We start from the raw sequence: 23,640 nt of genomic DNA on the forward strand, positions 1-23,640 counted from the left end.
CCTAGGACGACCCCCAGGGCCTGGCTCCCAGCCAGCTGTAAGTTGGGCCCAGCAGGATTCTGAGGCCCAAGGCCTCTCTCATTGGGGGCTGGGCATGTGGCCCTGTCCTCTCTGTGGTGGAGAGGGAAGAAGAGAGTGGGGGTCAAGGGCGCTGGTGGGGGCGCCTCCAGCCCCTCCCCCAGGAGGTCACCTCCCTGCCCCCACCCTAGGAAGGTTTAAGAAGCCAATCCCTCCCTGCTGGGTATTTGTGGTCAACTCTTAGCCCAGCTCAGAGGAGCTTCCCCTTAGTGCTGTAAGAGCCTGGGAATCTGGTCCCGAGAATGTGGGGTCAAGTGACACGGTGCCCTCCAGGGGCAGTGCTGGGACCCAGAATGCCGGTTGAGCCATATGGTGACAGAGCCTTGAGTTGGAAGACCTGGAGCCAAATTTCTCCTCCGTCATCTGCTGCTCTGTGACATTGGGTGACTTGCTTAATGCTCTGAGCCCATCTCTAAGACTGGGATAAGAATCATAGTCACTTCCCAGATTTTAATGGGGAATTGCATGGAAAAGCACACGGAAGAGGTTTGGTGCAGGGTAGGCGTTTCAAGAGGGATGAAAATGAAATGAAGAAGCAAATGATATAGGCTCTGGGTTGACCCTCCCTTCCCCTCAACCCACCGTGGGGCTGAGAGACTCGGGAAACCGGGATTCGATGCTCTTGGCTCTTGACCTTTCTTTCTCTTGGCCCTTTCTTCTCTGTCTCTCTGTGTCCCTCTGTCCCCTCCACTCCCCATGGCAGTGCCTAACTCAGCACCTGGCCCCGACGCGAGCAGTTCGTTTTCCTCTCTTCTCAATGGCCTCTCTGTGGCTCCGTGGGCAGCCCCACCACCCCCAGCTCCCTCTCCTTCCTCCCTCTGGGTCCCTCCTCCTGACCTGCTCTTTGTCCCACTCTCTTCTCCTGGCTTTTCTGCCCTCCGTGTCTCTAGCGTCGATCCGCCATTAACAAGCATCCACTGAAGGCTTATTCTATACCAGGCACTGCCCTGCTCCTTTCTGGGTTCTGCGTCTCCTTGCCTCCCTGCTGCCGCTTCTCTCCCTCCCGCCCTCTTCGGCCTCCTGCCCTCCCTTCCCCCAGCTGCGCTGGGCTCCAACACTGGTATTATTCAGTTTTATGAGAACCCCCCAGGCCTGCCCCTGAATGGACCAACCACAACTGGAACCAGATGTGCAGTGCTGTGCTTGGGAATGGGAGGAAGGGAGGGAGGGAGGGAGGAGTGAAAGGGGCATGGACTGGCTCAGGGAGAGGGGGAGGGAGGTTGGGGGATGGGAGAAGGGAAACCCTGGGAATCCTGAGTCTTCATCAGCCTGGAGGAGGAGGAGTTGGGAGGGCAGAGAAGGGCTCAGCGGGCTTCTGTGGAAAGCAGTTCTGGCTCTGTGTGCGTGTATTGTGGGACAGCTCTTGGAAGTAAAGGGGAAGGCTGCTCTTCTTTGAAAGCCTCTAGTTCCTTGACTTCCTCTCGGTGTGGTTTTTAGAGGCTTGCTGAATTCATGGTTCTGTACCCAGGTGCTGGACCAGGAAGGCCAGACAGAGGGAACGATGGTGGGGTGGGGGATGAGAGCAGCTGGAGGAGGGCGTTTCTCAGAGCTCCCTGCATCTGCTGCAGACCTGGGGTGGGTGGGATGCTCCTGGGACATCTGTGTATCAGTCTAATGGTCCCCATGTTTTAGCATAGTCAGGTTTTCTGTCTGCGATCATATAACTTTGAAGATAAAAGTCTGCATACGGTTATCTTGGTACAGCCTTGTGCAGCATTTAATAGAGCGCTTTTGTTCAATATTTAACCCATCATCTATCCATCTCTCCATTATTCCCTTACTCATTCCACATTTATTGAGAATCTACTAGGTGTCAACATTGTGCTGGGCACTGGACAAAGTTGGAAAGGAGGAAGGAAAGGACGAATAAATCTTTGCTCAACTAAGGGGAGATGTAGTAGTGCACCCAGCAAACGTCCCAGCATTAGTATATGAACGAGAGCCTCAGGTGTTCAGAGGAGGGGTTGGTACCTACCAAATGGTTGGAGAAGGCCCCGTGGAGAATGTGGCTTTTGAACTGAGCCCTGAACAGTGTGATGGCAAGGATCATAGGGCAGGGCCACATCACAGACGGCTCAAATGTCCTGCTGCAGAGCCGGGACTGGACATGGCAGGTGGTTGGGAGCCAGGGACCATCTGATGTCAAGCAGGATGAGGGTGGGTGTGGGTTGGAAGGAGGTGATGGGGAGGATGGCATTTCTGCTATTCTGTGACCTGAGGGAGGCTTCCACTTCTATTTTTTTGTTTTTATTTTTTTATTTTAAGTTTTTAATTAGAATATTTTTTTTGGCTCCTCTGCATGTGGGATCTTAGTTCCTGGACCAGAGATCGAACCCGTGCCTCCTGCATGGGAGGCGTGGCGTCTTAACCACTGGCCCGCCAGGGAAGTCCCGAGGGTTCTGCAGACTCCCCCACCCACCTCTAGAAGAACCTAGATGGCTCACTTCCCTCCCCTCACCAGGGCTGGCCCAAGCCCCTGAGCTGTCCCTGGTCTACAGGGGGTGTGAAGGTTAGGCAGAATAAGGCAATTTGGAGATAACTTTGCCCCAGAGGTGGGGTAGTGAGGGCTGGGCAGGGGCCCGGGGAGGCCTGGGCCAGCTTTCCCTACACAGTCTCAAAGACATGTTCTGTGGGGCCAGGTCTTTCCCATCTCTGGTCAGTACCCGTATGCTTACAGATTGAGGCTGCTGTCAAGGCTGGTACATTCGGAGATGCTGGAATTTGGGACTCTGGGAGGCCAGACTCTTCCCATCTGGGAAGGGATGAGGTCATCTTGCTCTGGAGGCAGGGGGTGGATGCAGTGATGCTTCTGTCTCTGCCCTCCCCACATAAGGTCCTGAGAAGGTATCTCTCTCCCCCTCCTCTGTCCTCCTGGGCTTCACTGTCACAGATGGTGGGGGGCAGGGGGGCAGGGGAGGCAGCCCTCTAACATGCTGATCATCTCTTCGATGCTGGCCCCAGGTGCCGCCAAATCTTTCCTGAGGCTGTTTGATTCTCCCGGACCTCCCCTATCACTTTACTCTTTGGAAAATTGAAGCCTGGGGAAGGGTTTGGCTGGATTCATAAAATTAGTGAGCATTAGAACTGGCAAAGATCTTCAAAACCTTCGAATCCAAACTCATCAGACAGCAAGGGAAACTGAGGAGGCTCAGAGATGCAGGTCACCTGCCCAGGACCTCACAGGAGGGTGATCCAGATGGCCAAGAGAAGGACCTTTGAACCTCTGGAGGGCTGAGTGGTGGGGAGGTTGGCTCTGGAACCAGCCTGAAGGATCAGAGTTCCTGCTCTACACCATCCTGTGTGGTCTTGAACAAGTCAGCTAACCGCTCAGAGGTCACTTTCTTCAGCTAAAATAACAAGGGAGATTCGAAGATTAAGTGAGAGAGAGAGTATTCTTTAAGTGCAGGGCATACAAATAGGTGTGCAGCAAATGAATTTTCCCTTCCCCTCAAGATAATCCGATCTGCTTCTTTTATCATTTGTATGGTACTCCAAACTTCAAATCACATGTCCCTCAATATTTTTAATTGTAAAAAAATTGTTTTCATATAGAAAAGTTGAAAGAATAATATGGTAAACTCCCTGATTCTGTAATGAACACTTTGTTATATTTGCTTTATCACATTTCTATCTCTCCCTCCATCAATCCATTTTACTTTTTTTTTTTGATGTGTTTCAGAGAGTTGAAGCATGCATTTCATTAACTAGAGTTCAATTCAAATCGCTTTTTGAGTATACAGTCACAAACATCCTAACTCAGCTCAGAGAGAGAAGCCAGGATTGTTATCCCACATTTGACAGATACAGAAAAAAAAAACAGGTTCAGAAGTGAGATTTTAGGTCTCCCATCACAAAATGAGTTGGAAACAGCATAAAGCTGCACGCTTTACAAACGTTGGGAGTTGCAATTGTTATTAGTATTATTATTATTGTCTTACCAACCAGCCTTCTCCAAGCAGTTGCCCTTGGGCCATTTCTCTGTAGCTGTGTCTCTTCCACGGGGAGATCCTGGACCTCTTGGCATCCTGCCTCCATTCCCAACCTCTGCCTGGAAAGCTCTCTGTCCCTCTCTGCGGGTCCCCAGGGAGGCTGCTGAGTTGGTGGCTGAAGGAGGGGGGAGCCCACCCTTCTTGGCAGGCCTTGCCCCAGGCATACGTGCCTTGCCACCCAGCTGGCCGAGCTGGGAGCTGGGCGTGCGTGCCCTGGCCGAGTGCTTCAGGGGTTAAAGGAGGCGGCGGGTGGACTGCTGGCCGGCTCCGGGAAGGGGGAAGGAGGAGGCGGTGCGCGATAGCCCGCCCGCCTCCTCCGCCGGGGGAGGGAGCCGGGCGAGCAGCGCCCTCGCTCAGTTGCTCCCAGCAGTGGCCCTGGGACCAGCTCTGCTCCCTGCGCCTGCTCCCTGCCCGCCCGGACACAAGGCTCACTCACGCCCTCCTCTCAGCAACCAGCTTCTTGCCAGCCACAGCTGCTGCCCCATCACTGCCCACCGCCCCTGTCCTGTGAGCCCAGACACTCATCCCACCAGCAGCTCCTCTGCCGGAAAGGTGAGTGTGGGGTGTGCGTGTGCCTGTGTGTGTGTGTGTGTCTGTGTGTGTAGGACTGATGTTGTCAGGACCACTGATGGGGTGTAAATTAGAGGACCGGGGAGGTCAGTCCACCTGGTCACATGCCTCTGGGCTAGGTAGCCCCTCCAGGCCAACATGTCAGTCCCCTGCCGCCGTCAGTGTCTGGTTCTGGCAGGGAGGTCTGGGGCGCGGTTGTCCCTGCTCGGAAAGAGACCAGTCAGAAGGAGTTTTGTTTGCTGAAGAAGTTGCTGGTGTCAATGGCTGCTTGAGACCGAGGCCAGCAGGGACGAGTGGGGAGGGACGCACTGACCAAGGCGGTGGGGGGGGAGGGGTTGGGGGGTTGGGGCATTTACCCTCCAGGGTCCCCTCCCCTGCCTGCCTGCCCACCATCGCAGGGCTGCCGGGGGGAGAGGACCATGACACAGGTGTGGGCAGTTTTTCCTCCGTGTTTCTTTCACTGCCACTGGCTGGAGATGTTACTGGGCACCTTCTTCCTCGTTGGGGCTCTTCTTGCTCCTACCCCGCATCTCCCAGGGGGCGGCCGGGCTGCAGATGAGGGTCTGGCAGGCTCGGAAAGGTGTCCCCGCTTCACTCCCCTCAGCGTGGGTCCGTGCTCCTTTGCCCGTGGGCACTGCCTGGCATGAGTGCCCCCTGCTGCCCTCCCCCATCCAGCAGCTCCTATGCCTTTCTCACCCCTCTGGGCAGAAATAGCTAATCCAGGTGGTTAATGAACAGACACATGCAGCTGCCTTTCACCCCCCTCTCCTTCCTCTCTCCCCGCCGCTCTCTCCTGCCCTGACCCGCTTATGCCCTGCCGGCCACCCCTTCCCAAGCCCAAGCATCCATACAGAGCGAACCTCCGTGTCCGCCCCCCACCCCCAGTTCAGGACCAGGGCCAGGACTGCCTGCCCAGATGTTTTTAGGTTGGCCACTGTCTTAGAGGAGGAGATTGGGAGGGTGGTGACCGAGGGGTGACCAAGAGGAGCCTGCTGTGCTCCCATGCCGGGCTCCCTGCAGGGGGGTGGGATGGGGTTAGGGGACAGGATGGGTGCTGCCTAGGGGAGATGCTGGTACGGGGAGGGCAGGACAGGTGGTTGTGGAGTGAGGCTAGGAGGGGCAGCTGGAGATGAGGGTGCTAGAGCCTTTGGGGACAGGGGCTTTTCTTCTGGGAGCCCCAGCGTCTCTTCCATGTGGCAGAGCCAAGCCAGGGGTTCGGGAGGGTGTGGGGGGAGCACCCTTTTTCCTCGAGTCTCTGCTGGGCCCCTTCATGCATCTGTCTGGGTGGGGTGGGGACCATTGTGGCTCAAACTTGGCCTTCAGTGGCTCCTACCCCTGCCAGCTGGCTGCTACTCCACTCTCCCCCACCCTCGCTCTCCCCCAGGACCTCGAAGCTTACTGAGGCTAAGGCACCCTCTGCCCTGACCCCCCTGGCCTAAGGGTGTAGGAGGGAGGACCTGGACCTAGCTCTGGATGGGGAGCTGGCTGGGAGAGCTCTCCATGGGATCGGTGCTGGGATCGCAGTGTGGGGTTGGCCTTGACTCTGCTGCCCGCAGAGGGCAGGGAGTGGAGATAGTGGGCCGGGGCCTAGGAGGGTCTCGGTCAGTCTAACAGGACTGGGAGCCAGGACTTTGATCTGGAGCTGAGAATTCTTAAGTGGCGGAGGAGGCAACCTGGGAACCTCGGCTTCTAAATCCCTGGCCTTGAACCCTTCTGGCTCTCCTTCCTGATCCCTCATCCCATGCTTCATACTTCACTTCCCTCGAAGCCCCAGTTCACCATCTCCCGTGGGGGCTGCTGTGTCCAGAACTGTAAACAAGGGAGCTGGTGGCCAGGTTAGAGGGGGGCTGGGGTGGGGTGCAGAGGGGTCCAGAGAAGAGGTTACTGTTCGGTGACCATCTTCCCATTGCTGATGGACCGTGGCTGGAGCTTTGGAGTTTGGGAACCCCAGTGCCCTGTTTCTACTGAAGTAAGAGTAGGAAGCAAAGGGGCAGAATGGATTTTCGTTTGGTGAAGGAAGCTCAGCTCGGTGTAACGAAGGCTGGTGGATCCGTGGGAGAAAGGGCTGCCTTGTAAGGTAGTGAGCTTCCCGTCCAGGGGGCGCGTTCAGACAGAGCCTGGACAACGGCTTGGAAGGATTCCTGAGCTGGGATGTGGTTAGAAGGGATGACCTTGAAAGTCTCTTGGGATGCTGAGGTCCTGGGATTCTTGGAGTCAGGGAATTCTCTGACAGCCAGATCAGGGAGCAGGAAGGCAGTGGCCTCTGGCCTGGGGTGTGGGCACAGGCAGGACGGCTCAGGGTCCTCCTCCTCCCTGCCAGTGTGTGGGGACCAGAGAGCCTACCGCTCTGCCCTCACACCCATTGCTCACCGGCCCGCCAGGTCTGGCCCAGCTGCTTCCTGCGAGGATTCTGAGTTTCTTCCCATTCCTCTTGGCCCACTGCTTGCCTGGCCCTGCGGGTTAACCCCACAAGGGCTGGAGCGGACCTGTGGGCACCGTGTGGAATGGGGGGACCCCTGCGCCCGTGCAGTTAGAGCCCATGCCCGTGCTGCGCCCTGAGGTGCTAACTGGGGGCAGTGGGCGAGGAGGGGGTGTGCTACAAGGGTGGGCAGCTCGAACCTCTGTCCAGTTTGCCCCCCAAAGGGGCCTCCCCAGCACGCCTGGAGAGGGTGGGCAGCAGAGCTGAGATCCGAGATGCAGCAAAACACAGGGGCCGCACTTCTCTGAGCCTCAGTTTCTGCACTTGTAAAATAATACAGGGTTGTCAGGGCAGCTAGAAGTGGTTTGTGTAACTAACTGCTGGGGGTGCCAGCCAAGGGCGTTGTGCTAGGGCCTCTCTGGAGTGTGGGAGGAGCCAGCCACCGGCTCCCCACCACAGGCTGCTCCAGACCTGTTTTCCAAGGTTGGGGGTGGAGGTGCTTGAGAGCCGCGAGGAGAGGCACAGTGGGGCGGGGTTCAAGATTTCGGAGCCTTGGGCTTCCCATGATGGCGTGTCAGGGTGGGCTTCTGGGGTGGCTCTGGATGCACCCTGGGTGTCCCAGCCTGCCGCTCCCTATCGGGCTCTCCGGGTGCCCTGCGAGCCCTTTTCTCCTTAATGGAGAGGGTGAAGGAGTAGGGTCCTGGCTTCAACTGAGGAGGAAGCCTTTTCTGATGTCTAACTTCAGTACCTTGGGGCCAGATGAGCTTGCTTAATTAGGACGCTTCGTCCTCTAGTCTGACAGGGACCCAGTGGGAGGGGCAGGAAGGTGAGATGCAGAGTGTGCCCTTGAGCCTGGAGAAGTCAGGCTTGGGGCTGGGGTGGCCAGCAAAGGGTTTCAGGTGCAGCTGCTTTGGCTTCTTGGCTTCTCTCTGGGGCCACCCCAGAAAGGGAAACTGAGGTACGGTCAAGGGGTATGTGGGGAAGGGGGGCAGAGGACCTCCTTCCCAGTTACTAGACTCTGAAATAAGCAAGTCAGAAATGGGTGTGGCGCTGCGGGAGGAAGGAAGTGGTTTGGGGAGACTGGGGGGACTTTTGTCCCCAGCACCATGCCCCCATGGCCCTGGTCTTAGCTTTCAAAGCTGTTAGGTGTGCAGAGGTGTGGGCCCAGCGAGCTGGAACGAGCGGCATGGGAGTGCAGGGCTGCCAGGCTGGTGGGCCACGCTGCCTCCCCGGGTGCCTCTGTCATTATGCACGCAGCCCTCCCTCCTTTCCTTCTCTGCAATTGCCTGAAACACTTTCCCATGGTGGGGGGGGGGGGGCAGGGTACGGAAGGTGCAGCTGGGTCCCCGGCCTGCCTCTACCCAGGCTGGTGACCTTGGCCATCTTCCTACTTGTCCACACTTTGGTTTCCCTCGGGGAGGGTGGTGGTCTCGGCAGAGTTGGAGCTTGGGTGGGGTGGGGGTGGTAGGTGGGCCCAGCCCAGTCCCTGGCGCTGCTTCCTCCAGGGTTAGTCTGGGCTCTCGAATCCCTGCCTTTTTAGGGCTGGAAGCTTGTAGCTCAGGCCTGGGTGTTCCGGGAAGCAGAGAGGGACTGGCCCAGAAGGGTGGAGCCCCGGGGAGCTGATGGGGCTTGAGGGGCTACTGCAGGGCCCAAGTGGGATCCTATCCTTCTGCCACGATGGGGCGGGGGCCCGAGTCCTAGGTCAGGTCCCCCAAGAAGCTTCCTAGGCCTTCCCCAGCATAGACTATGGGACCCCTCAGTTTTCCTAGTGCTTGCCAGCTTCCCGTGTGCTCCCCTGTCTTCTAGATGGATTATGAGCTCCTTGAGGGCATGCCTGTGCCGTGTGCCTGCCTGGTGGTCCTTGCTGTGCCCGACAAAGGGCTGCTTAGCGTGAATCGACGGACTAATGAGGGGCAGAGGGGTGAGAGTTTTGGACAGTTTAAAAATTTTTTTAAAAATTTTATTCTTTAATGCAGTTTTAAAGGTTACACTCCACTTACAGTTATTACAAGTATTGGCTATATTTCCTGTGTTGTACAGTACATCCTTGTAGCCTGCCTTACACCCAATAGCTTGTACCTCCCACTCCCCCTCTTTTGTATTCACCCCTCCCCCCCACTGGTAACCACGAGTTTGTTCTCTGTATTTGTGAGTCTGTTTCTTTTTTTGTGATATTCACTAGTTTGTTGTATTTTTTTAGATTCTCATATAAGTGATATCATACAGTATTTGTCTTTCCCTGTCTGACTTATTTCGCTTAGCATAATGCCCTTGACAGTTTTAATAATAGTTTCTGCTTCATGGTGTGGTTGTGAGGATCAGATGAGTTGGTTTATTGAAAACACTTTGAACAGTGCCTGGCACACAGTAAGTGCTCAATAAAGGTTAGTGATTATTATCATTGGTGATGGTGGTGGTGGTGGTGTCCTTCAAGGATCCCACGTCCGGGTTGGCCCTTTTCTCTCTCGTTGTGCTTGTTCCACCCCTAAGATGGGGAGGGTTATGGGACCAGAGAGTAGAGGAGATGGTGCATCATTTTCCTCCAAGGGGTCCTAGCGAAGAGACTTCCTTCCCCTCCCACCCTGACTCTGTCTCTCTCTGTGTCTGGGGGGAGGTGGGGAGATAAGGGGACCTCTCGAGGCCTTCTCTGCCCAGGGAGCTGTGTTTATGGAGGACTCTGAGAAAGTTGCCATCACTGTAAACAAGATGGATTATTATAAACCAGCCCAGGCTCCCCTTCTTGGATCCCATCCCATTCCTTGATGAGAGTCACCGAATCAGAGACTCCCAGGCCCAGCAAGGACATGTCCTGGCCTCCAGGCAGGCCTCTCTTTGACCTCCAGACAAGCTACTCTTGACCATGGGCTACATCCATAAAGGCAGCATCTATATTTTAAAGTGGGATTCCCCAAATAGTGTTGCAAGTTGCTGTGTCTTATACCTTCTAGGTCTCTTTGAAGTCTAACCTGCATCCCTTTTGCTGTAACTTTAGTTCAGTCCCTTGTTGGTAGGAGGTGGGGGTGGGGTGGGGCTGGGGGACCACGCCCAGCCTTTCCTGCATGCCTTAGAGCTGGGAGCTTTGACCCCAGGGTGATAGGGGCAGGCTCCTGGCCACACTCCCTCTCCATTTCAGGCCTCTCTGGGGTCCCCTGCTTTCCGGTGCCCCTGATGTTCCTCGTTAGTAGGGGTCAGCCCTCAAGGCCTGCCAAGCTACACCCGCCACCTAGCCCTCGTTCCCACCCAGAGAGGCTGAGGTTGCTCCGGGTCGGGGGCGTGAGCTCCATTTCCGGACCCCTGGCTCTCCCAGTTGCAGCTGTGAAAGGCATTAAACTTTTTTTTTTGGAGAAAGAATGGGCTTGGACTAATGATGATGACAGCTGGGGAGGGTTCCTGAGCTTGGCCCGGCCCTATCTCGCTTCCCCTCCTCAGCCCCTGCTCACCTCTGCCCCATTGCTAGGCCATTGCTCATCCAGAGGAGGGGCTCACCTTTGACCCTTGACCTTGACCAGGCCTGAGCAGTCAACTGTTCTCCAACAACCCTTTATGGGGAACAGCCTGTGGGTTCAGCATGGGGCTTGGTCCTAGGGTGGGGGTTCCCAGGGGCAGACAGAGGGCTTCAGGGGATGCCTAAGGAAGGGTTTCTGCCCTGGGGTCCCTGTGGCTGAGGGCAGTGGGAGAGCAAGGCTCCTGCTCTGTCCCTGGACTCTGGACCTGTCCCTTCCCTTGCTGGGCCTGGTGTCCTCACCTGTAGGATGGAGGGCTAGAGAGGTGCTGGGCTGCAAGAGTCTGTGAGTTCATTTCTCTGCTGGAGCCGCCCCTGGTCCCAGGCTGCGAACTTCACCTTGGATTGACCTTGCTTCCCTCCCCGCCCTGCCCCCACCTCTGGCAGTCGCTGGCAGGAAGTCCTGCTGATTAGGGCCCTAATCACTGGCTGAGACTCCCAGAAACAGCCAAGCTGGTAGAGCAGAGAGGGGACACCAGGCAAGGAAAGGGGAGGCACGGGGAGCAGCCCCCCAGCCAGGGGGACGAGGGCTGGGTGTTGGCTCTGCCTAGGGGACCCTGCTTGGGATTTGGGGGTCGGCTCCTCTGGCCAGGGCGGTGCCGGGGCATCCACTGCAAAGGCCGTGTGGCAGCGGCTGAGTGTAGCTGGGCACACTTAAAAGCCTTTTGGGGCATCAACCCTCTGCCAGGAAAGGTACAGGGGTGTGTATGGGGCTAGAAAGGCCAGGGAGATGTGTGTGGTCTAGTAGCAAACAAAGGGAAGTAGACAGAGGGTTTCTGCTACATGCAGAAAGGACATCAAGCCGCAAGGAGCTGGAGAGTGGAGAAAACTTTGGAGAAGAGGTGCCATTTGAGATGGGTTTTGAAGGTTGAGAAGGAGTTTGGCAGGAAGGAAAACGGACAGAGGCTTCTTCAGGCACAGGGGAAGGCACGCACAAAGGCACAGTGGCACGCGTGTAATGATGGATAAAATAATGGCTCCAGCCCTGTGTCAGAGTCGGACAGGCTTGGGTGTCCCCCCCCAGCTCTGCTGCTTACTACCTGTATGAACTTGGGCTGAGCCTCAGCGTCTGCATCTGTAAAATGGGGTTAATACGCAATCTCATAGAGTTATGGTTGGCATGAAATGAAATCATATTTGTGAAGTGCCTGCTTGTGAAGCTCAGTGCCTGGCACAGGCCACGCCCACAGAAAGTGGTTTGTGTGGGAAAGGCTGGCTTTGGGGGAGCCTGGAGGTGCTGCTTGGGGTCCAGCAGTGGGGTATTTTCTGGGAGAGGAAAGCAGCAGAAGGCTTTGACATCAGAGAAACACAAAGAGGGTGTTATTTAGGAAAGTGATTTGGGCAGCTATGAAGGCTGTACTGGGCCAGGGAGACCAGGGACAGGCCACAACTCCAATCTTCTGGAGTCCCCGAGCTGGGAAACCCTCTCCTGAGTCATTTCACACCACTGGGCTTCCTTCCCACGTGCTGTCCTCCTCTCCTGGATCAGGAGACCGGGGAGGCACTGAGATCTCCTTCCTGGGAGATCTTTCAGGCCAGAAGAGAGCTCTCCTTGGCAAGACTTCACCCATGAAGGGATGGACGGGCTGCAGCAGGCGGGAGTGAGGGTAGACTGCAGGCAGCTCCCATTGGTAAGGAATCAAGGGGCTTCTTTGGGGGGCTGTCCTTCCCCACCTGCCCAGCACCCAGTAGGCACTCACTGTTTGTTGAATAGTAAATGAATGAAGGCGTGGATCAGGGTGTCCCCTGGTCAGCATGGAGGCTGTGGGTGCTCAGCCTGACTGTGAGTGGCCTGGTGAGTGTCCGGACGGGGGCTGCCCATCCGGGGCTAAGAGGAAGGTTGAATGTTGCAGAGGCCAGGTGCTCAGTGACTGCATGGATGAGGGAATGGAGATTTCAGGAGCTTTAACATCTCGGAGTGAGGTCCTAACACAAGGGCAGTGTGGATTGGACGTCAAGATCACAAACTCTGCAGCCATACTGGGTTTGAATCCTGACCCCACCTCTCGCAGGCTGTGAGACTGCCAGCAACTTAGCTAACCAGCCAGCGCTTCAGTTTACGCATCTGTAAAATGTGGGAACCAGAAAGAACTGTGTCCTCTGGACGTACTGGTGACCTTTGGTTATTATTACTGTTATTACCATTGCTGGTGCAGAGGGAGAGAGTGGGACAGGGGCTTCTTGGCAGGGGTGAGAGCAGCTGCCCAGAGGGAGATGGGGGAGCGCTGGAGATAGATGGAGGCTTTGAAGACTCCTCGGTGCCATATGAGCTGCCTTGGACGCCGCACATGGCGCTGCCTCTGCTGTGGCCAGCTGAGCCGAGCTGAGCGTGGGAGCGGACGCAGCAGCCAGGCCTGGATTCCAGGCTGGAGCCCTGGGAGAGCAGGAGCGAAGGGGGGGGGAGGAGAGGTGAGCAGAGCAGAGGCCAGGACTCTCCCTAGTCCCCAGCTGGGACCCCAGGAATTCCTTCCATCATCTCTTGCCAGAGGGCCTGGCCTTTTAGCTCCAGGGCCTTTGGAAGGTCTGTGGTCCATCTCCATGCTTCCTGGACAGACTGTTTCTGATGCCCTTTCGCTGTTAAAAAGTGATTGCTCTACACTAATCACCGTCTGGCTGCAACGCATTTCTTGCCTCTTCAGTGCGCCTTCAGCTCTCCCACCGCAAGTGTTGTGGGCTGAGTGGTTGCTTTGCAACAGGGGAGAGTGAGGGTAGACTTCAAGGCCCTGCCCTGACTCGGGTCAGGGGGAAGGGTTAGCTGGAAGGACTGGTGGCGGTGGGGGGGGGGGGGGGGGGGTTCAGGTGGCCTATTTCTAGTCCCCCTTTGGTGCTGTGTGACCTTGGGAAAATCATTTCCCCTCTCTGGGCTTCAGTTTCCTCATTTGTGAGAAGAGAGAGTGGAGTTAGGAGAGTTCTCACTTTCTAATCTGTGCTGAGATTCTGCAAGTCCTTGGATCTTTCTGAACAGAGAGGCTCTTGCTCTTGGGGCTCTTGGCGGAGCTCTCGGAGGTGGGGGCCCTGGGGGTTTTTAGGCATCTACTGAGAAGCCTACTGAGATGCTGGGGAGGTCTCTTCTAGCCCTGGGATGGGAAGATTCTTTGCCCAGTGACCACTCTTTCAGCTCCATTGCTTGGAACAGAGCGGAGGGCAACAGCTGTCAGAGAGGAGTGGGCCAGAGTTTCTGGGTGTCTGACCCAGTGATTCAGGTGGGGACGCCCTGGCACGATTGAGCTGGTAAAGTGAGGGAAGGAACTGGGCAGCTCTGCCAGCTCCCCCTTGGCCACGCTCAGGGGACAGAGTGGGCGTAAGTGATGTGCTGAGCGGTGGGCGTGCAGAGAGGAGTGAGTAACAGTTGTGAGTAATGGCTTGGTGTCTCTGCTGGGCAGGTGGCTCTTAGACTGCGCAGAGCTGTCTGGGGCTCCGGAAATGCTCCCTGGAGGCCCAGCCACTGAGTCACGGCGGCCTGAGCTCTGCTGCCCCTGCCTTCCTTAGGAGCCGGGGGTCCGGCCGCAGCCCTCCCGCCATCTATACCTCCACACCCCCTTGGCCCCATAGGTGCCCTGTTTTGTCTTCTCAGCACCCTCATGACTCGGATTGCCTGAAGGAGTATAGATTTTGTGTTCTGGGTATCCTGGATTTGACTCCCAGCTCAACTACTCATAACTGAGTGGTCTTGGGAAGCTTACCTTTCTTGTTAAGCTTCAGTGGCCTCATCTGGAAAAAGAGGGTGTTGCCTGTTGTGCGTATTGCTGAAAGGGTTAAATGTGATACAATGTCTAAAGTACACAGTACCTGGTAGGTATCCAAATAAAATGGTTGTCGCATAAGCCCTAAACTCTGTTTTGCTTCTCCTCTCCCACCTCCACCTGTAAAATTTCCTGCTTCCGTGCCTTCATCCCATAATTTTCAGGATGCGTATCCTCCAGTGAGATCTGCCCCATTGTTCGTGCACATGCTCTCCTGTTTCTGCCACCGCCTACCCAGCTTCCATCGGTGTGCCTTACCCCTCACCTGCTCTATCAGAAGGATGGGCAAGGCTCAGGTGGGATGGGTGAGTCCAAGGGGAGTTTGTCACTTTGTCTGCTCGCAGTGGGTGAGCAGGCTTCTGTGGGCACCTCGCACCCCCCACCTCTGCTGGTTCGTGCTCTCTCCTCCCCACCATCTGCCCACATGGGTCATTTCCCCCTCTGGCTTCCTGAAATCAGCTGAGCTCAGGGCCATGCAGACTGCCCCTGCCAGTGGGTGTGTTGGCCAGGCTGCTGTGTTCCTGTCTGTGCGGCTCTGCTTGGGGTGGGGCGGGGAGGGAGCACCAGGGAGTGACTTTGCATCTGGACCTGGCAATGGTCCTGTGGCGTGTGTGCGCCCTGTGTGTGCCTTGGGGCATCTGAGCTGTGCGTGTGCAGTGTCTCTGGGTCACCGGGCCTCTATCTGATGTGAGCTCTCTCTCCTGTCCGTTTAAAATCTGCCTGTGTTTTCCTAGCCAGATAGAGCCAGGTCTTCCGCTGCCCCTCTGCCTACCCCCTCTTCCCTCCAGACCTGGTTTCGGGATGCGTGCATCTTGGAGGGCCTCCCGGGGAACAAGGAAACATTGCAGGGGGGTGGATATGCGTCAGATGGAGCCGAACAATGCTGGTGACAGCCAGGCCTCCGCTGGCCTTCAGTGCTGGCCTGGCTTCAAGTCTCTGCTGCCGGCTAATTGGGATTGAGAGGGGGCTTCCTGCGACTCGGCCGCAGATGGATATAAAGGAGCTACATGGAGCTGGGCTGCCCTGCCCTGGGGCCCTCCTGCTCCTGGGGTTCCTGGTGCAGTCCGTCTGAGCAGACGGGGTTCCAGAACACCAGCCCTTGACATGCGCTAATTGTGCGGAACGATCACACTGACTCCTCCTGTTGCTGCCATCTGTGGCCCAGGAGTTTTCTACATGAATGAATTTGCAGGTAATTGAAGCTTAGGCCATGTACCAGTTGAAAGCTCCAAAGAAAAAATGGTGAATTACTCGACGGGGCTCTTTTGCATTGTATTATACTGCGCTGAGCTCTGACTTAAGGTAGACAGGACCTTCCTCTCATTCTGTTATTGTTCCTCAGTTTTTTCTTCTGTAAAGTGGGCATATGAACAGAACCTACCTCACAGGGTTCAAGTGAGGATTACATGAATTGAGACACATCAGATGCACATCGTATGCCCTGTACAATTTGCTACCCTATAAATGAAGGTGCTGAGGCACAGAGAAGTGCAGGAACTGCATCTGGCTCAAATAGAAGGGAGCTAACATTTTCCAAGCATGTGCTATGTTCCAGGCATTTTTACCTGTGTCATCTCCGTCAACTTTATTTTGTCCTCCCAACCACTCTGCAAAGTAGGTCTCCTAATCCCCAGGGTACAGATGAGGAAACTGAGTCTTGGGGAGGTTCAGTAAGGTCTCAATAGCTGGTCTGTGGCAATTGGATATTTGAGCCCAGCTCTAACCGAGACCAGGGCTTTTCTAATCCCACCTCTTGTCTTTTGGTTGGAAACTTAGGATCCCTCGATGTATTCAGGAATTTGGCAGTGAGGGGCCACGAGCAGAAGGTGTTATGATCTTTCAGAATTGAACCCACTTCCAGTTACCACATTTGGGTTAGGTTCAGAGCGCTCTGGAGTCAGGTGATGAGAGAAAATGACCTTTAGGGGTCCAGGGAACTCAAGGCCACAGATGGGCTTTGAGAATACAGAATTTTCTCCTGTTTGCTTTTCTTTTGGAAGCCTTAAATCTTTAAAAAAGGAGGTAGGTAGACAGCAGGAAGGCCTTCCTGACCAGCAGCAGTGTAGGCAGTGATGCGGGCAGTGTAGGGAGCCTGAAGAACCAAAAACATTTTAGGGCATTTCTTCAAATCCAAGATGTCTTTTTTTTTTTCCTCTCCACATTTTAATGTTTCTGAACTTGGAATGCATCTTACAATTGAAGGGTACAATACATTTCAGTTAGCATTTCCTCCTCAAAAGCTCTTGTCCAGTTGATGGTGCCCCAGACAATCAATGGTATCTTTGAGATTAGGAAACAGAGCTGCGCACACCTGTGGTTTGCAAGGCCTCTTGCAGATGTAGAAGGGAGGGAGGCCTGCAGGCCATTGTCCTGGCCTGAGAGCTGACTGTGGCCGAGATTAGGAAGGCAAGGGGAACCTCTGACGTCTGTGTGGGTTTGAGGGCGGCCCCCAGCCCTGGAATTCTCAGTTTGGGGCCTGGCTCAGCCCGTCCTCTCCTCCACCCCCCTGCTCCAGCCTCCTCTGCCGGGGGCCCCTGGCGTGCTCCTTGGCAATTCCTGAACCTTCTGGCTTCTTGGGTTTCCCCCTTGCTCTTATGTTTTTTTCCCATGCATCCTTCCTGCCTTACTGTTTTAGCACAGCTTAGGGTCATAGACTTTTGTCCCTTAAAGTTTTCATCTAGGGACAGAAACCCTCATGGGGAGTGAGAGGACAGGGTGGGCGGTCTCCCTCTGGGTGCAATTTCTGGAAAAACAGATGGACTTGAATCCCAGTGAAATAATAGCCCTCTTCGTACCTCCATTATAGCAGTTACTCGGCTCTTTTATAATTCTCTGTTTACATGCCTGTCTCCTCCACTGGGCCACAAGTTCCCCTCCCGGGCTGGGCCATTCTTATTCCTCTCTGTCTCCATAGCTGGGAATGTGGCACTGAGGGGCCCTCAGTCACTATTGTTGAAAGAATGCACGGTCCTGCTTCTGTGCCCGTCACTTCCCCCCGTCCCCAGTTCCCCTAGAACCTTGACCACAGACCACAGCCCTTTCCTTCACCAGATTCTTCTAGGAACTTCCTAGAAGCAATGTTTTCTGTGCTGGAGGCCATGTCATCCAACACCCCTGCTTCAAAACAAGTGGCCCTTCTCCAGGAGGGGAAGAAGGGCTGGGGTTTTCCCTGCTCTTTAGATCTTAGGAGAAGGTAACCTTGAAGTCTGCATTTCAAATTCCCTGTCCAATGCCTCCACTCATATAACAGAGGCCCTGCTTCCTCTGAGTCCTCCAGGCTGGGTCCCTCAGTGGTGGCCGACTTCTCCCCAGTTTTCTTGTATCCCCTTGTACTGCTCTCTGTAACCTTGCTCCTCTGCAGCCTTGCTCCTCTGCTTCTGACTCCAGCTCAGAGCCTCTTTTCACTTTGGTCTGCTCTTCCGTCCCCTCCCCCTGCCCTGGCCCAGACATCTCTCCGGCCTACCCATCTCAGAGGCTATGCCCCCCATGAAACTCTACCTGTGACTCCTGACTGGGCAAGGTGCTGTGGTCCTGGGCAGAGCTGAAGCTTAGGGTGCCACCAGGTTGGAACTCTGGTTCCATTACTTACTGGTTGTATGACCTCAGGCTAAGCACATGATCTCTCAATGCCTTGTTTCCCCATCTGTAAAATGGGCTGATAACCCCTACCTCACAGTGTACCATATGGAAAAACAACAACAAGAAAGTGGTGTTCTCTGGCTGGAGCAAGGACTTTGAGGTGGAGAGGTGAGAAATGGGACTGGAAAGTGAGCCACAGTCAGGTCTCGAAGGGCCGTGAAGACCATATTAAGGCATCTGGACTTTATCCCCTGGAGCTGGGAGCCATGGAAGGAGTTCAGGCAGAGGAGTGGCATGACTGGCTGTGCCTCGTAGAAATAGTTTTCTGGCTGCCGAGTGGAGAATGGCTTAGAGGGCTGGACTGAGGGCAGGGAGGCCTGTGTCAGGCAGTGGGTGGCTTGGAGAGATATTCACATGGAGGAATTGACCAGGCTTGGTTGAGGGGCAGTATAGGAGGAGTCCAACTGTCTCTCAGGTTTCTGGCTTAACAGCCTTGGGTGGCCGGGGAGTGGGGTGGTTGTCAGTAGCCATGAGGGAGCCCAGGAGGAGGCGCAGTGGGGGCAGGGCCGTGAGCCCAGGATGCTGATCAGTGTCAGGCCCTGGGCCCAGCTGTGCCTTCTCGCCTCTGCTGGTACTTCCCCGTGGCCCCGCATGCCCCGGCCTTGTCATTGCTGGCCCCTCCTGGACCCCTGGCTCCCCTCCTGTGCTTCCAGGGCCGGACACATAGGAGGCGCTTGCTGCTTGTTTGCTGGACCCAACTTCTCTGATTTTCTTGCTCATGAGAAGTCTGGCCTGGCGTGCAGCCTCGGTCCTCCCAGGGTCACTGAGTTTGGATGTGGGCCAGTTTGGCCCCTGAGCAGGGCCCTTGCCGTTCCAGCTTGGGTTCCAGGGGAGGCAGATCTTCAGAAAAGATGTTCTGGCACCGGCTAGGCACCCAGTGATCTGGTGCTATCTCATGCCATCCCCTGGACAGGCTCTGAAGGGGACCGGTGCAGAGGCGGGGCCCGCTGCTCTCAGTGTGTTCTGCGAGGCCTACCCACCTGCTTTGCTGCTGCCAGGATCTGCTGGGGAAATATCTGCTCTGAAATATCACATTCCAGTGGGCTCAAGAGGGTCGGGCACAGCCGGTCCTCCCCTTGTATGGGGTTGGGCTGTGCAGGTGAGGGCTGCTGTGTGTGGGTGTGGCTAGAAACTTCCCTGTCTGGAACGCCTCGTCTTGAGTGTGTTTCAGGACCTGGAGGCGTGCAGGGGCTGGGGGAGCCAGTGAGTGGGGCCTGAGAAAAGGCTCCCAAGATAAGAGGGAGGGTTGTGGTACAGGGGAGCTGCTGGAGCTTGGGGGGTGGGTTGATTGGGTCAGTGGTCCAAGAGGAGCCTGGCCCAGGAGGATTTTGGGGAGGCAGTGGGACTGGGGCTCTGGAGGCAGGGACCAGTGTCAGCCTTCTGGGTCACCCGTGTGTCTTGTCTGCTTGGATTCTGAGCCACAGACTGCTGGGCTTGGGGAAAGGGTCAGGCCCCCTCCCTGCCCCTGGCTGGCTCCTGGGCCCTGAAGGGGACTCTGGGCTGAAGCATGGCCCCCCGCTCCTCAGCGCGAGGTGTCCCTGGGAACAGGCCCCTTCTTGCCTCCAGGAACTTGACGCAGTTCCTGTCCCGGTCCCAAGCAGAACTCTATATAAGGGAAGGAAACAGCCGAGCAGGTCAGGAGCAAGCTCTGGTGAGGATAGGCGGCCTGGAGGGGAGGGCACAGGCCTGGGGAGGAAATGGAGGCAGGGCAGTGGCCCCCCTCCTCCCCAGGACCCCCTGCCCAGGGCTGGAGGCTCAGTCTGGGAGGCCGGTGTCTTCGAGCCACGCTAGCGCTCTGCCCCTTTTGCCCTGGGCTTTGTACTGGCCCAGTCCCCACCCCCACCCCCACGGCCAGGGCATTTTGCAGCTGCCTGACTGTGAGCGTCCCCGGGTCCCGAAGTGGGGGGCACAATCACCCCCACCCGGCTTCCAAGCCAAGCCCTGGTCCACTTGGCTGGGCCTCCCAGCCTGCCCTTGCCTGACTGGCAGGGGCCAGCTGGGCCCTCTTGATAGAGCCCCCACAGACTCCTAATGTGAACCCAGAGGTGCTGGCCTGTCCACAGACGGCGGCGGGTGGGGGGAGGGCATCTGGCTATGCTCTCAGTCGTGGGGCGTGTGGGCTGGATCCCTCTGGGATCAGTGTCTGCATTTTTCTTGACTCCTCTGGTGTCGCCTCAGTGACCAGGGCTCAGAGGATGGCTGCGTCCTGGCCACAGGTTCCTCAAGTGGGGCCCAGAGGGTGAGCAGCAGGCAGAGCTGAGGGCAGGATCCCCGGCTCTGTGAAAGGCTGCAAGGGGAGGGGTACCCTCCCGAGCTCTGGGCTGGGGAGGGAACGAGAGGCCTGAGGGAGCATCTGTCCAAATGAGGTGGGGATGACAGCCTGTAGGTTTCAGGGTCCCTGATGGCCCCTTGTCTCTAGGCTTTGGGACTCCTTCCCCCATTATTATTAGTGTTACTGCACACCTCCTGCTTGCCTTCAGCTCCCCACCCTTCACCTCTACTGGTCCCTTTCCTACTCAGGCACCTTCAATGGCTCCCCAGTGCTGGCAGCTAAAAGTCTTAATTCCTCTGCTGGGCGTTCAGAGTAGCCCATCGTCCAGCCTGGAACAATGAGACTTTTTGGCCCGTCTGCCTCCCTCATCTGCCTCTGCACGTCCTTTGATGCTGTCTCTTCCTTGCCTTCCCCGATCCTGTGTCCCAACCAAAGGGGATTCTTTTGACGTGAGAAGCGTTCCCACCTCCATGCCTTGTGGTCATTACCACCTGAAATGCCCTTTCCCCGTCTCCCCCTTCAGAACCTTACCCACAGGCCTGGTGAGCCTCCGGCTCTGAGCAGAGCCCCAGAGCTTCGCGGTGAAAATGACCCGTATGCTTCCTGCCCTCATGGGGCTTACAGGGGGGTGGGGGGGGGGAAGCGGGTGAGACGCAGTAGACAAGCAAAAGTAATATGTCCTTGAGGACCTACTCAGGTACCTCTCCTCCGTGGAGCCTGCCTGGGTCCCTTGAACTCGCTCTGTGGTGTCGCAGCCCTGGTGCCTCTGCCACAGCGTGGGCCTCGTCCAGCCTGGGGACGTGCGGCATGCTGGCAAAGGCAGGTATTGGAGTCACGCTGATTTGGGTATCGGTCCTGGCACTGTCACTTGGTAGATGTGCCATCTTGGATCTCACAGGATTGTTTTGGGGCTCCCTGAGATCCTGTAAGATGAGGATGCTGATAGCCTACCTTGGGGGGTCCCGAAGAGGGAAGGGATAATATACACAAGGGCTTAGACCGTGCTAGGCGCACAGTGAGTGTGCAGAAAATTTTAGCAGCTACCATTTATGCTTCTGCCAACACTACTACTTCTAGCTGTTTGACTTTGGACACGTTGCTTAAATGCTCTGAGCCTATTTACCTCAAAAACTTGTCAAGAAGATTAAATAAAATAACATATAAAGCAGTCATAACTGGGGGGGGTGGGGGGATTGGGATGGGATGAATTGGGAGATTGGGACTGACATATATATACACTAGTATGTGTAAAATAGACGACTATGAAGAAAAAAATATCAAATTGTATACTTTAAGTATATGCGGTTTATTGTATGTCAACTATATCCTAGTAAAACTCTTTTTAAAAGGAAAAAAATAAAGTAGTCGCATTCTGAGGTACTAGGGGTTAGCTCTTCAGCATAAGAATTTTGGGGGATATGATTCAGCTCATAACATTTAGCAAAATAAGTCAGAGACAAAAAAGCAAGTATTGTATGGTTCCTCTTATGTGAGGTACCTAGAATAGGCAAATTCGTAGAGACAGAGAGTAGATTAGAGGTTCCTAGGGGAGGATGGAGAATTATTTTTATTGGGTGTTGGGTTTCTGTTTGGGGTAATGAAAATGTTCTGGAACTGGGTCGTGGAGATGATTATACAGCATTGTTGATGTACTCAGTGCCATTGAGTTACGCTTAGAAATGGTTAAAATGATAAATTTTATGTTATGTGCATTTTACCATAATAAAAAAAAAGGGACTAGCAAGATATAAGGACAAAAACCCCTTTCTGCTCAGAACTATATGAAATGCTCGATTCGGAGACTCAAGTGGTTCTAGTTTGGTCTGAAGGCAAGGCTGTCCTCCTGTCTTCGGGGCCAGGTGGATGTGTGCGTGGGAAGCCTCTCTGGAGGGCTGGGATTTCATGTAACAAATCCTGAGACTTGAGGATGGGGGTGTCACCCAGTTGGGGACCAGGTCCTGCCACTGTCAGGTAGTGAGGTGATGGGGGCAGTGGAAGGTGGGTGCCTGGCTTCTCATCTACGGCTCTCCGCTTCTTAGCCGATTGACCCTGGATACGTGTTATGTGGCGACCTCTTCCAGCCTCCATTTCTTCATCTGTAAAATGGGAGCAATATTACTGACTCTGCAAGATTGGAGGGTCTCCGAGACACAGGCATATGATAGGATTAACTCCTCTGCTCATAGTAGGTGCTTAACAAATGGCAGTGATTTTACCACTGTTGGTGACAGGTGTCACCTTTCCTCAGGCCTTGAGTCTCTTTCATCTTTCCGCAAAGTTTTTGTGTGCACTTACTGTGTGCTGGGACTAGCATGATGAACTAGATATGCTCCCTGCCCTCAGGGCATTTGATTTCTAGAGGGGGAAACAGATTATAGACAAGAAAATAAACACATCTATCATTACAAATTGTAATTAGGTCTGTGAAGGAAGGAAGAGATAGGAGTTCAGGAGAGAGAAAAATCTGTGTGTGTATGACTTAAGGGAGTCAGGGAGGGCCTCTCTCTGGAGTGGTGGCATTTAAGCCCAAACCAGAAGGATAGGAAGGACCTAGCTATGCAGACAGCTGGGCTAAGCACATGCGGGCAGAGGGAACAGCATAAGCAGAGGCCCTGAGGAAGGACAGAGCTAGGTGTGTCCCAAGGACTGAGAGGAGCCCACCCCTTGTGTGTGGCTTTGGGTCCTGGACAAGGGGGATGGGCACAGAATGACAGTGTGGGGGATGGCAAGGGTCAGGTTGTGCAGGGAGCTCCCTGCCTGGGCTGCCTGCTGTCTGGTGCTTTAAACCCTGCTGTCCTGCGGGAGTCTCCAAGGCCATACCCTGTTGTTGACACTGTGCCTGGGGACCTTTGAAGTTCACGAAATACTAGTGGGCGGGGGGCTGATGAATGCTCAGCACTGGCCCTGATCGGGCCTGGTAACACTCACATCTCTGCCTCTCTTCCTCCGGAGCCACGCTGTTCTGCTGCAGTGGTCTTGGACAAGTTGTTACCCTTTCTGTGCCTTAGTTTCTTCATCTGTGAAATGGGGATAATAACAATATAACCCATTCTTTTTTTTTTTTTTTTTATTAAGATCAAATGAGTCCAGGGAAAGGGCTTAGGACTGTTTCAGACACATAGGCACATCCCATAAGCTTCCTGTTACCACTCTCGTGTACGGCTGTGTGGAAATTCGTGTTTACAGGAGAGTTGGCACAGCAGAGAGGGCAGGAGCATGTCTCTGTCTAGAGCTAGACTGATGGGTTTGCATCCTGCCTTCTCTGTTGGACAGTTGATTAACCTCTGTGCCTCCGTCTTCTCGTCCATGAAACAGGATGCTCAGGGTTGTTGTGAGAATGGAGTGAGTTAATTTACATCAAGTACAAAGCGCAGTGCCTGGCATATAGCAAGTACGATGGAAGTATTTGCTGCTGCTGCTACTTTTAT

The 23,640-nt window shown here is 55.2% G+C and overlaps 1 protein-coding gene across 9 annotated transcripts in view; it reads left to right on the forward strand.

Annotated features, from left to right (window-relative positions):
- TNS1 (tensin 1) overlaps window positions 1-23,640 on the forward strand; it is a 225,851-nt gene that overhangs the window by 85,580 nt on the left and 116,631 nt on the right. Inside the window, exon 1 of one of the 9 annotated variants that reach the window (XM_057745130.1) lies at window positions 4,517-4,619. The exons of the other annotated variants lie outside the window; for them this stretch is intronic. The gene's annotated coding sequence lies outside the window, so the exon portion shown is untranslated. Of the gene's footprint in view, window positions 1-4,516; window positions 4,620-23,640 lie in introns of those variants that run through there. 9 annotated transcript variants of the gene reach the window in all.

The sequence above is a fragment of the Hippopotamus amphibius genome, chromosome 8 (assembly GCF_030028045.1).
Source record: "Hippopotamus amphibius kiboko isolate mHipAmp2 chromosome 8, mHipAmp2.hap2, whole genome shotgun sequence".
Taxonomy (NCBI): Eukaryota; Metazoa; Chordata; class Mammalia; order Artiodactyla; family Hippopotamidae; genus Hippopotamus; species Hippopotamus amphibius.